The following is a 12,037-nucleotide window of genomic DNA, read 5'->3' as shown; positions in this document are numbered from 1 at the left end:
TCAACTGCACATCGTTCAAATCAAAAATGGTTCAAACGTCATTCTGCTAATGGAACGGTGTGAAACGGAATGCAGAATCAAAACAAAACATCAAATACGGCTGCCAGCAGTGTGTTTTTCCGTCGCCCACAGAGTTGCTAGAAGTTCGAACTAAAAATTAATCCCGTTGGTTTGCATGAGGTGTCGTAGACGGGATTACAAAATAATTTCAATTTTATACCAGTAGATTACAGAAGAATATGTTTTCTTGTATTTCCAAATCGCATTTACTACTGATGCCAACATTGATATGACAATTGATGGACTGAAGGCCATCGACTCCGCTTCCCAGACCGACAGCATTTTTGTTGCGTAAACATTCTTAACGATCCGTTGTTGATATAGTCGAGTCTCCGAAAACTATAATCAATACGGTTGAAACTTTATCCAGTGTTGGTTCTCTTATGGTTCATGGAACCATAGTGAATATGGTGCTAGGTGGCACTGTAACCATTTTTATTGTGGTTCTGATATAGTTCGGATCAATGCGAGTATACCTTAGCTTGAAATAGCAACCTACCATAAAAAAGAAGGATTTTTTTTAGAATTAGCCGTTTGCCCAAAAATAAACAACATAACACTGCACCTCGAAAGAACAGCCTTTGATGATAAGATCGAACCATCTTTGATATACAGTTTAGCAGTTTAACCGCCAAAAACTCTTTAGCAAACTATAAAGGAAAGCCTATTTCTAAAAGAAGGGAAATTCTCAGATGTTGTTAACAGCTAGTCAAACATCAGCTTAGTAATGCTAAATCTATCTCAAACTTGTTTTTGCTAAATGAATTTCGGTGCAGACAGCCCGAACCGTGTATCAAAGTTAGGTACTCAAATTTGAACCCCATATTTAAAAAAAAGGAACGATTCTGAGGAATTTCCCATTCTGGGGAACAGCTTACTGGGGAATGGGTCATTCTGGGGTTTGACTTTCTGGGAAATGACCTACAACTAGCTGAACATCTAGAATATCCCCCATCTACACTCAACAGAAGCTGTAGAAAGCAACTATTTGGTACCAAAATGCAATTGTAACTGGTGATTGGAAATAGTGATTTTCCCAGTTTTGATTACATTCGTAAGGGTTGTTATCACTAGAATCGCAAAGTATTGTCGTATGATATCTAGCCAATTTTACAAGTAATTTTGCACCATAACCGATTCTTTTAATGGAAGCTAATCGATATATTTTACGACGTTGTACTCAGTCTGTAAAAAACACAGATTTGTTTTTTCTACTTATTTTGAAAATATCTTATCCAATAATAGTAAATTGGATTCTGTGCTGCCCCGTTGTACTTTATTCAACAATTCCGGCAACAAAATCTGTTTCAATCTACTCATTGCACCTTCCAGTACAAAATCTTGTTTATCCTTTGCCATTCCAATAGGATGCAACAAAAACAACCAGTTCCTACCGTACCGTCTGACATTCCCATTAGAAATATGTCAAAAACTGCCAGCATCTGAAAGTTTTGTCCTTACTATAAAACCAAAACATTGGAATCAAAACAACATTATCAGCACATGCGCCCAATTCCAACCGTCTCTCACTCGCTCTCCCAGAGCACACGCTCCGCTTCAAAATCTCTTCGGAGCAACTGCATCCTACGAGCTCCGGAAAATCCTTCGGCGACAGGATCTACCACCAACGGACGAACACACAGTTCGGAAAAAGTCAAAAAGTACACCCATGTGACGGTCGTGGCTTCAGTCTCTCGGTAACTACAATGGCAAACGGACGTGGCCAAAAACGCGCACCATTGAACCGTGTTTTGTCGTTTCCTCGATCTTAGCCCTTAAAGCTGTCCTCCTCTCTCAGTCAATGCAATTCCCGATCCCCGGGATTGATAAGAACTATTCCTCACCTCCTGTCCCGAAGCGCAATTTAAAGTCCAACGGGATTGTGTGAATTTTAAAGTTCGCAGCGGTGACGCTCGCGTGACGGTCGGTTTGTCTGTCGGGTCGTTCGTCGTTCATGGTTGAATTCCAGTTGGAATCGCGTCGCGTCGCGTCGTGCATGGTGAGAACAGTGGCGAATGAGAGAAACAACAACACCAAAAACGGCACCACCAGCGCCAGCCAGAAGTCTGCACGGAAGAGAAGAACCAAGAACAAACCAGAAACCGTGTGACCTCTCTTGTGCATGTGTGTGGTGCGGCAGCCGAGGTGGATGGGCTTCAACCTAAACTGACAGCTTCAAGCTGCTGGGAAATCGTCGAAATTTCTTCGTCGGGAGTGATTTTGTTGGTCCACCTGTCGTCGTCAGCTGAGTTGAAGGTGGACTTTTAGGAAGTGAGTTTTGTCTTCCCGGTACGGATTTTGGAAGCGGCGATGGAGGCACGCAAGTGATAATCGAATTAGCGGACGAGAACTTTAAATTCGATTGAGTGACCAAGGAAAAGTTTGTCCCGGAGCCGAAGAACAGGACCAAGTGTTGTGATAGGACAGGTGTCCAATTAGAAAGAAACTTGCTCCGTACGTGACAACGGTGGGAGTTGCTAGGCAGCAGCAAGGTCGGCGATTGTTTTCAACCTTCAAGGCCTGGACAGAGGACAAACCCACGGAAATTCGAGATCCGAAAAAGGTGGTTCCGCAACGGATCAATGTTCTTTCGGTAGACAAGCGTTTGTTTACGTTCCGAGAAGATGTGATTATCGAGAAGAACTGGTTTGAGCAACAGTAACATCCCATCCGGAACTGAAGGCCGGAACACTGGAGGCCTTGGGAAAAATGAAACGGCTCCAGCAGCAACTTCGATATTGACATTTGGCTGCTTGCTCTGCAGATATCGTGTTTTGTTTTTGGTTTGCATATGTACAGAGTTCATGTGCCTACTCGCGTTGGGGGTTGTACGTGTATGTGAGAGTGGCCGCAGCAGCCAACTGCTGGAGAGCGAAACATGATGATGAAAATCTTAGCAAAAGTTCTGCAGCATCCAATGCATGGCTACTAAATCTTAAAGTGTTGCTTTCTGTGTTAGTTTGAATAATAAACCTAGAGTATATTAGTTGTTACCCTGAAGTCCACAAGTTAAAAACAGCAACCTTGCACAACAAATAAATACCAAAACCATTTATGTTCCAATAAGAAAATCCGCCTGCTGATGAGCTGCGGCGGAAAAGTGTGTTAGTGTTACGGCGCTGCCTGCATGCATATTCTACTACGGGAGGAGGCCAGATTTGGGAAAAATCTCGGTGTGTTCGAGTTGGTTGGTTGTGGAGAAGAGCGGTGGTGATGCTGTGAAAGCGAGAAAGAAAAGTGTTTCCAGTGCAAAAACGTGTGTTGGTGGTGGTCTGTGTTGGTGATTTTTGCGTGTAAGTACTTTAATGTTACTGCTGCTGTTGGGTTGTGGGAAAATTTTTGGAAGGAACAACCCAGATGGATCCAAATGGGCTAGCATTGATAGAATTTCCAGTTTTGAGCGATATAAATACTTTTTCATATATAAAAAATATCTTCTTCGATATTTTATTGTTGCTGCAATTCTTCTGAAGGATTTGTTTTATTAATATTCTTGTTAAAAAATACTCGACAGTCTTTGATATGGTCTAATTAATCACTGTTTTGCAATCTACCTATCATTATTGAGAATAAATAATAGTCAGTTGGGTTACGTGTGCAGAAAAAAAACACGTTTTTACTTTGTTAGGTTATTCAAAAAATTGTCTTCGGCTCTGTCACCTGTCCTGTATAAAACATATGAGTCTCGGCTGCATACTGCATCTTTTTAACAGATGGTTTTCAGTCTATCAACCTAAGATTGACGATGAATCCACGAATTGAAAATTTATGCAATTGTTATTAATTTTGAATCAATAAGACTGATATCAAGTTTCGAGTTCCTCTTATGACATCTATATTCTCCTTCAATTTTAGTCAAATTAAAACAAAAAGTACGAAACAAAAAAAAAAATAATCGAATTTATTGATAAATTTTCAGACCGGGTCTGAAAATGTATCTATAAATTCGACGAACAAATTCATTTGATTTAATATTTTACCATCAAATCCATTTATTATTTATCTTTTTCTTTTCCATGATGAGCTAAGGAGCACTGTGATAAGAGAAAAAAATCGAGATTGGTTCTACCCTGATCATACTGCATATACTGTACGGTTTGAGTGTTGACAGTTCTACAGGTTGTTTTTTTTTCATTTTGTATTGGTCAAGATATTGGGATTTTGTTTCTGATAATTTGAGTAGACGAGAACTGATAAAAATGATGAATTTGCTATTATGTAAAAATAAATAAAATATTATTTCTAAAAAAATCTTGAAATATGTACATATCAGAAGAACCGAACTTATATCTAGAAAAAGTCACAGTTAGAAATTTATACTTTAACATTCTACTATTTTTTTTTTTAAACTTGACTCAATACGTTTTGATTTAATGAATAATTTAAAATAATTTAATTTGCTTTTATTTGCTTTTTTTCTCGACTGCTGTTCATCGAGGAGACTATGTCCGACTAATATTTAACGTTGACACGTATTTTTTTCTCTCAAAATTTTATATATTCCATTCAGCAAGCTCACAAACGAAAAAAGTAATGACAAGTTCAAATTTATATACACTATTGTGAATATATCTTTCAACTATAGAAAAAAAAATCTTTCAAGTTATTTTTTTTTTTAAATGGGGTCATAAGTAGCAAATTTTTTATCGTCCTTTGGCGCTGTCCATAAACTACGTAGACTCATATTTGGCCATCTCAGACACCCCCCTCCCCCTCCGTAGACTTTAACTCATACAAAAATTTGAAAATATGTATGGAGCGTAGAATTTGCCCTGAACCCGTCACCTACTGCCCAAGCAACACACATGTTATACAAGAGTTACGACAGCGCAAGTTTTGGTTGTATAGAAGTTAATTCGACGTTATTTCAACATTTTGTTAGAATTACGTAAAATAAGCTTCTATACAACCAAAACTTGCGCTGCCATAACTGTTATATAACATGTGTGTTGCTTGGGTGGGGAGATTACTTACTTATAATCACACCAACAGATAACGTTTGATCAGTTCCAGATGTGAAAAGAAGAGTCCTGTTTTATATGATATTAATTTCAAAAAAAAGTAGAATTCTCTCTCAGAAATCCTCCAAGTTTGGCTTAGGAAAACCAGAAACGTATTTCCATTTTTTTATTTATTTTTTTGGAAACAAGTGACAAGTGAAAAAATGCAAACAAAAACCATGTTCTGTCGAAATTCGGACGCCGTCTTCCAAATATGTTTATATGCACCCGATACTCTTTTTAATGATTTTTTTAGACGACTGTGCAAACAAATTGGAAACACATTTTTTGCTGAAGTTTTATTTTTGCATATTAACCTAAAAATCCTACTACTTACCACGGTTTTTAGAAATTTCAGCCAAAAAATTCTACTCCTTTTTTCTCATGTAAGAAAAGACTTGAATAGAAATAGTTAAACATATGTTGAGGCTTCGAAAAGCATTCTAGGTCTAGGCATACCATATGAGTATTTTGACAATTTGCTATAGAATTTAGATTTTTTAAAGGATCCTTAAGACATATCTGAACCATTCAGAGAACGATACAAAACAAAAGTTTATCACAAAAGTATGAAAAAAATCAAAAACTATGGAGGTTATTCAAAAGGATGCTGAATATATTTGAGGTGGTTAGGGGAAGAGGGATGTAAGTGGTGAAAAATTCAAAATTAAGGTGAATATCGTGCGTGATTCTACGAGATCAGCTTTAGTTGGTGCCAAAGACCCGTAGTTTTCTTGAATGTTTTAATATGTTTAAACGTTTAATGAAAATATTACGTTTAACCATTATTAAGATTTGTTCTCCCAATTATTTTTTACACAAACTTGTTGGAGCCCTGCACGAATACAACTTTTTTTTTATTTGGTGACGTGTTCTCACGGCAAATTGTGACATACAAACACCTGTCCATTTTTATTTATATAGATTAATGTTGTACATTTATGATCCTATTAAATATGGTTTGAATAATTTCTTATATTAGTGGCTCAGACGTACTTGAAAAGTAGGAATCGCATTGAACCTGTAGTTCCAAACCACAAATCTAGTGCTCAACTAAGTCTCCTTAAGTTTTTTTTCTTAATTTCGAAGATATTAATGGCAGTGATGCTCAAATGATTTCGGCCTGCTGTGATATTTTTTCCAAAAGCTAGAATTTACAAATACTGTTGGAAGTTGCGAAAAAGATACGAGTCCTTTCAGTAAGACTAGCTCGACTCTCACCGAGAGGACGAGTAACTTTTTCATGACAATATCACCTTCTTTTCGTTGCACATCCCGACTGATTTATATACATTTATGATACAAGTTGCATTGTACTTAGTATTATTAGTTGGAATCGTTCTTCGAAATTCTTGAAAAATTTTAAATAAAAATTTATCTTATTTTAGCTTGAAAAATAATTCCTAATCAATCAGAAATATTGGAATTATTTTTAATACATATTATTTATGACTTGATTTAATAAAATGGTTGCGATGAACCTGGTTGGATGAGTACGTTCCATTCCATGAAATGGAGAAACATAATCAGCATGTTCGCAGCACTGCACTCTATTCGCCATTGTAAAACTTTTAGTTTTATGACGATCATGAAGGTCAGAATTAGGTTATCAACTTGATTCCTAACCGTTATAAAATATAAAATTTCTTCAGGAAAAATAAGGTCTATTTCAGCTAGAAGAAGACTGCTGAACACAGCCGAAACGTGGGGCAGTTAACGAAAGATCATTTGAACTCGTTATACTGAATAGTCGAAAGAGCCGAATGCAGTGTATATCAGCCGAAAATCAACGTAAAATTATTCGAGATGGATGTACAAACTCAGTATAACACTAAAAGTACATGATTACGTAAGATAGGATTGGTGTCTGTATGGCTCTCCCAAGTCATATTGTTTTGTCAAATAGACTAGAAACATTGTAAGAACTAGCATTAAACCAAATTAAAAGGTATTTTATTCCGATTCCAAAACCCTCTACAAGACCAATTGATTGTCAAAATGTTACTTGGGCTATCCTCTCTGGAGCCACCATAGTGGCTGTGCCAGAGCTGCACGATTGGTGTGGTGTTTCTCTTGCGGAGGAACAAGATCAAATACTTACTGAATCCTGCCGTATTCCAGTACACAGCTCATTCATTTATTTAGTACTAGCTGTCCCGGCAAACGTCGTTCTGCCTGCCTACTATGTCTTTTGACATGCAGCTCTGTAGAAAAATGCCCCGCAAAATGGAATTACAAACTTTTTTATTTTCGGTGCGTTCTCGGTCGATTTTCCCAATTATTTTTCGTACGAACACGTCGAAGCCCTGCGCGAATAAAACACTGAAAGAATGTTGTAGATTGGCTGGCCCGTTCCCGAGTCTATTCGTGACATACAAACACCATTCCATTTTTATTTACATATATCAAATCAAATTCAAGATAAAACTGAATCAACAATATTTCTCCATAATACACGAGGCTGCCGCTCTCCATTCTCGGTCACGCCCGATGCTCGGCAAGTCACGCACCACCTGATCCACTCTCTCTCTGCGCTCCACGCTTTCTTGTACCAACCATATCTGTCGCGAACACCAAGAACGCCGAACAGGGTTGTTGTCCGGCATTCTTGCAGCATGCCCTGCCTACCGTATCCTTCCGGCTTTGGCCACCTCCTGGATGCTTGGTACGCCATAAAGTTCAGCAAGCTCGTGGTTCATCCTTCTCCGCCACACACTGTTCTCCTGCATACCGCCGAAGATCGTTCTTAGCACGCGTCGCTCTAAAACTTCGAGTTTTTGCAGGTCCTTCTCTAGCATGGGCCGTAGAGGACCACCGGTCGTACTAGCGTTTTGTGCATGGTGCGTTTGGTGCGTGGGTGAATCTTTTCAGATCGCAGCTTCTTCTGGAGCCCGTAGTAGGCCCGACTTTCGCTGATGATGCGCCTCCAAATTTCACGATTCACGTTGTTGTCAGCCGTCAGTAAGGATCCGAGGTAGACGAATTCTTCCACCTTCTCGAAAGTATCCCTGTCTATCGTAACATTACTACCCACACGAATCCGGTCGTGTTCGGTCCCACCTACCAGCATGAACTTTGTTTTTGAGGCATTCACCACCAGTCCGATCTTTGCTGCTTCGCGTTTCAGGCGGTTCAGGCAGTTCTGCCACCGTTCCAAATATTCTGGCGATAATGTACATGTCGTCCGCGAAGCACACAAATTGACCGGATTTTGTGAAAATCGTTCCCCGGCTGTTGAGCCCGGCTCGTCGCATCACACTTTCCAGAGCGATGTTGAAAAGTAGGCATGAGAGTTTGTCACCTTGTCGCAGTCTCCGTCGAGATTTGAATGAACTGGATAGTTCACCCGAAATCCTTACGCTGTTCTGCACACCGTCCATCGTTGCTCTTATCAGTCTAGTCAGCTTCCCGGGAAAGCTGCTCTCGTCCATGATTTTCCATAGCTCTGTGCGGTCGATACTGTCGTTTGCCGCCTTGAAGTCGATGAACAGGTGGTGCGTTGGGACCTGGTATTCACGGCATTTCTGGAGGATTTGCCGTACGGTGAAGTGCTGCTTCCACTTTTCGATCACCTCACGTCCGTCCGTCAAGAGGCCTCCGTCGTTGTCCCTGCACATTTTGGCTCGCAGCACGAAGCCGTTGCGGGATGCGTTGAGCTTCTGATAGAACTTCCGTGTTTCCTGGAAACGACACAGTAGCTCCATTTCTTCGCACTCCGCTTCTTTCAGGCGGCGCTTTTTCTCCCGAAAGAGGCGGGTCTGCTGTTTCCGCTTCTGTTTGTAACGTTCATGGTTCTGTCGGATCCCTTGCTGCAGCATTACCGCCCGCGCTGTGTTCTTCTCCACCAAAATCGTTTTGCACTCTTCGTCGAACCATTCGTTTCGTCGATTCCGTTCCACGTACTCGATGGTGCTCTCGGCCGCGTCGTCTAGAGGGGCCTCATCGAGCTCGCCCTCGTCTGGCAACGCGGCTTCAAGATTCTGCGCGTATGCTGAGGCGACATCCGGTTGTTTCAGTCGCTCTAGGTTGTATCGTGACGGTCGCCGGTACCGTACATTGTTGGCGCCACGATAGGTCCTGACGTCGATAATGTCGGAGAAGTGCCGTCCGTCAATCCGGACGTGGTCGACTTGAGATTCCGTCTGCTGTGGTGATCTCCAGGTGTAACGATAAGAGAGGCTGTATCGGAAAAAGGTACTACGTTTGGCCATGTTTTTTTAGGCGGCGAAATCAATGAGTCGTAGGCTGTTTTCGTTCGTCTGCTCCTCCTGGAGAACAGACGCTCAGGTTTGCAGAAGCAAACCCCTCCTTCCCTGTCGACCAAAGTTCCCACCGGGGTTGGTTATCCGATCTTCCCTAAGGTTGCTCGTACTTTACAGCCGGTACCACGAGGAGGCAGGAATAGGAGTTGCTGGACAGAGGCTAGTGGATCACAGTGGGATCTGAATTGCGCAGCATACCCAGCCTTTACCGTGCCAATAACAAGATTTATGCTTCCGTAATTTTTAATGTCAATGGCTGTAATTATTATTGTGCTGTTTTCATAATATTTCGTAATATATAAATAATAATTTTCAAATATTAGAGCACATGTTGCTCTTTGTAAGGTATTCAAATCTGCTTGGGTATCCTTCTCGTTGTGATTTCCAAAAACTGTCCGAATACCTGTTCTGTTCACCCAGTCCGGGCCATCAACGCTCTGTAAATTAATGTAATCCAACTACCGGCACAGATTGCTCCCAAAGTCCGGACCGATTAATTTCGAACCGGTGGAAATTAGTTTGCCTATGGTTTACCTCTACCGGAGTGCACATTTTGCGTGATTTAGCCCAATATAGGCAAGGTGGTAACGGTGCTGCTGCTGCAGCTGCAGCTGATGGCATGTGGTTTCGTGGGGACTTGACTTTGATGTGCACAGTGCAATCGCTGCTGGGTCACGCGGTCGGTCAGCGGAATCCATTTCGGGGTTTTACACAGTAATAAAGTTGTTCGAGTGCGGGCTTGTGTCAAGTCCGGCGACTGTGACGACGCTTTGATATTGGGGGCTGGAGATGGAGGTAATTGAAAAGCCCTCGGGAATAGAAATGGATGGGGGTTTTGATGCCGGTTGATTTCGGTGGCCGTTATTGGGTTTTGAAGTGCACTCACTCACGGTCGTCGGCGGACGGGCACTTCGGGCTCCCACTCACTCGGAAGTGCTCTTCAGGTAGTTCAGATTGAAATTAGTTTGTAGAATGTTTGATTTGCTTGTTCAAATCGCGCTCAAATGGCTATCGGCAAATACTAAACTTGTAACATTTTATGCATTAGACTCTGGAATGGTAGTTTGAATACTATGCAATTATTTAAGTACACACTGTGTGTATCATTGACGTAGCTATAGGGCCAGGCCCCTCCCCCTAGAAATTTTTTATTACTTACTATATGGAAATTAAAAAAATCTTAGCAAATTTATACCAATTTTAGCAAACGTAATATGTACGATGAAATTGAAAATAAGAACATTGTATTCTCAAAGCATTACTTCACTTTTCAGCACTCACCCTACTGTATTTTGTACATAAGGTTGGAAGAAACCTTGCCTATTCTACACAAATCAGCATACTGCTGGTAGCGGTGGCCAGTTTCTGGAAGATTTAGGGGTTTCTTTACTCGTACATTGTTTCTCTGGAGCCTATAATATTTTTTTTGTTTATATCCACATAACTATCGAACCAATTTGTAGCTGAGCTCTTTTGTAAATTACGAACTCTTTTATTGACAAATCAAGAACTTTCTTCATGATTTCCTTCAACGTTTTCTCCAGTAGAACATAATGGATACCTGTCCGAAGATTTTTTTTTTTTGAAAATGTCTTCTTAATGTATTAGTGTCTGATATACTCATCTCAGAACATAATCTTATATGTAAATTAACGCATTGCCGGAAGCATCCTGGAAGAATATTCGAAGGTTATTTAGTAAAAGCCTTGAAACTACCCTCGAGGTGTCACTGTTAGAATTTCTGAAGGGAATTCCGGGAGAAATTCTTGAAGAATTTCTTGGAGGTATTGACGGAGATCTTTCAAATGATGGAATGCTTAGAAAAACCCTGGAATTCAGCTGAAGGAATTTCTGAACGAATAGCTGGAATGTATTTAAAAAGAAATGCCTGAAGGAATTTAAGAACGAATTCCTAGAGGAATTTGTGGTGCATTTTCTAGAGAAATTTAGGGACAAAATCCTGGGAGAATTCCGAAAGAGTCTTATCTTTATGAATTCCTGAAGAATTTCTTAGACAAATGTCTCAAAGCGCTTCTAGTATGTAAAATTACAAATACTTGAATGTTCAAAGTAAGTCACAGTGACTGTAAAAGAATAACAGGATATATTCCTGAACGAAACGCAGGGAGAATCTCTGAAGAACTCCTATGCAGGACCTGGAGGGATAATCTTTGAAGGAATTTATTCCTGAATAAATATCTGTGAATGAACGCCTTTAAGCTTTAATTGGTTGTGATAATCACCGCTATCTGATATTTATCATTTTTTTTTGGTTTTTATAGAACTCCAATACAAATCGCTGGAGGAAATCCTTAATGTTATTCAAAAAATCTCCAGGTAATTAAAATTGTAAAAACTCTTGGGTGAATCCCTGGAAAATATGATGGACGATTTACTGAAGTTTCTGACCGACTCCCTCAATAATAATTTGGAAAGATCCCGAGAGAAATTTCCTGGAACAATCCCTGAAAGAGCTTCCGGAACAATCCCTAAAAGAATTCCTGGAGAAATCTCTAGAGATATTCAAGCAGGTGTGCCTGGAGTAAACTCTGTAGGATTTCCAGAAAGTATACCTGAAGGAATCCCTGGATGAATTCCTGGAGGAATCCTTAGAGGTTTTATGGGTGGCATCCCTGCAGAAATTGCTAGTGGAATCTCTTGAGAAACTCTGGGAGGGAAGAATACCCGGAGCAATTCCCAGATGAATTTCTAGAG

General features: G+C 40.3%; 1 protein-coding gene across 1 annotated transcript in view; it reads left to right on the top strand.

Moving 5' to 3' along the window:
* The first annotated feature begins 1,624 nt into the window (after nt 1–1,624).
* LOC109403142 (protein O-mannosyl-transferase Tmtc3) overlaps nt 1,625–12,037 on the top strand; it is an 804,586-nt gene continuing 794,173 nt past the window's right edge. Inside the window, exon 1 of the mRNA XM_029875707.2 lies at nt 1,625–3,353. The gene's annotated coding sequence lies outside the window, so the exon portion shown is untranslated. The remainder of the gene's footprint in view (nt 3,354–12,037) is intronic.

Source organism: Aedes albopictus, chromosome 3, assembly GCF_035046485.1.
Source record: "Aedes albopictus strain Foshan chromosome 3, AalbF5, whole genome shotgun sequence".
Lineage (NCBI taxonomy): Eukaryota > Metazoa > Arthropoda > Insecta > Diptera > Culicidae > Aedes > Aedes albopictus.
Note: the sequence above shows the minus strand (reverse complement) of the source record. Positions and strands in the feature narration are given on the sequence as shown.